The following is a 2,000-nucleotide window of genomic DNA, read 5'->3' on the forward strand; positions in this document are numbered from 1 at the left end:
ATACAATTATGCAATGTGCTCTTTTATTACCACATGTGTTTTGCAATGTCTATAAATCAAAAGTCTTAACTTTTTTGAAAAGTGCAGATACAGTCTCATTATTTTGGAATATAATTTTTGGAAACTTTTAGGTGAATAAATTTGAAATTTTTACTAATACTAATTTTCCATTTTTTACTGTATCCTGTCCCTTTAATTTGAATTTTAATAGACCTACCTTTGAAATCAGAATTGACAGACTATTGAAATTGTAATTTCTTCATTTTTGACACAATTATCCAGAGGATAAGTTTTAACATCCTGAGAGACAATGAAGACTATAACAACACAGCCAAATGCTAGAGAGAAACTTGTTATATATTTTTAAAAGATACATAAGTGCTACTTTCAACACTACAATTTCAAAATCAATTTGGCATTTTAAACCTATTTCATGTGTAGCATTATTTGCCAGATTATATTATTATCCAGATTTTTTAACCTCCTCTATTAGTTTGGGAATATTTTCAGTTATAACAGAATAACAGACTAATAGATCTTAAGCAAGAGGGGTTTATTTGTCTAACATAAGAAGAAATCCAGAATTAGGCGCTTGCTGGCATTGGTTTAGCTGTTCAATATAAGGGCTTAGGTTGGTATCTCTGTGATTCCCTTTGCCTTCTCTTCGTAGTCACAAGCTGGATGCAACAGCTCCAAGTATCATAACCATTTTCAAAGGCAGAAAGCAGGGGATGCTACTGAACAGAGCTTTCTTTAAAAAAAAAAAAGATTTATTTATTATTTTATATACAGAGAGAGAGTGTGTGAGCCGGGGAAGGGGCAGAGGGAGAAGGAGAGAAAGAATCCTCAAGCAGACTCCCTGCTGAACATGGAGCCTGATTTTGGGGAGAGGAGCTCAATGCCAGGACCCTGAGATGATGACCTGAGCTGAAATCAAGAGTTGGCAGCTGAACCAACTGAGCCACCCAGGTGCCTCATAAACAGAGCTTTCTACTTGACTCTTTTTTACCAAGAAAGATGCATCTTTATCAACTCACCTATTCAATAATTTTCCCCTTGCATTTTAATGACCATAACAGTATCACATGACTATCCTTAGCTGTAAAGGACGCTGGGGGAATCAGCTTCTATTTCCACCTCTGTATTTAGAAGGAGACAAGGGAGAAGAGATTGAGAATGACTTTAGGGTAACCGATGAGATCTTGTATATACTATGTGTGCAGTAACCATTTGTTGAATGAATTAATGAGTGATCACAGTATTCAACAGAGCTATAGTTCAGGTATACACCTACCCTTTTATTATTTTTCCTATTAAGTTTACATTTTCTTTTCCTCATTTGTTCAGAAACAGTAGAATAGGGTTTTAGTTGTACTATTTATCAGCAAACATTTGTTAAGCATGTGGAATGCACTAGTACTTGCTCTGTAATGGGGAGACAAAAAGAAAAGAATATATGGTAAGGGCTGAAAAGGCAGGTTATTGTCACGTTTTGAAGGGTTAAGTCCAGGAAAATGTGAGTTTTGCCAGATAAAAACTAGTATCTCTCAAAGTTAGTACCAAAACTACTAGATATCATCACTTGGAAGTTCTACAAATACCTTGAATTTATCATGTCCCAGATGGACTCATTACATTTCTCTTGAAATGTGCTCTTATTTTTCATAATTTCGTGTTTGCTCTCACCAGTTCTTACCTGGGCTATTGCCCTTATGTCCTGCCTGTAGTCTCCTACTCCTTTAATCCATCCTTTTGGCAGCTTTAGAAAGTGATTTCCCTAAAACTTTTATAACTCAAAGATCAGACTATGAAATATCTGTAGATTTGGTGAAGTGGGAGACAGGGTGTTGGATTGTTACATTTGTATTAGTTTTCTATTGTTGTTTAACAAATCACCACGAATCTTAGAGGCTTAACACACACATTTATCATTTCACAGTCAGAAGTCTGGCACAGGTTAGCTGGGTCCTCTGCTTAGGGTCTCACAAGACTACAAAGTG

Source organism: Zalophus californianus, chromosome 8 (assembly GCF_009762305.2).
Source record: "Zalophus californianus isolate mZalCal1 chromosome 8, mZalCal1.pri.v2, whole genome shotgun sequence".
NCBI classification, from domain to species: Eukaryota; Metazoa; Chordata; class Mammalia; order Carnivora; family Otariidae; genus Zalophus; species Zalophus californianus.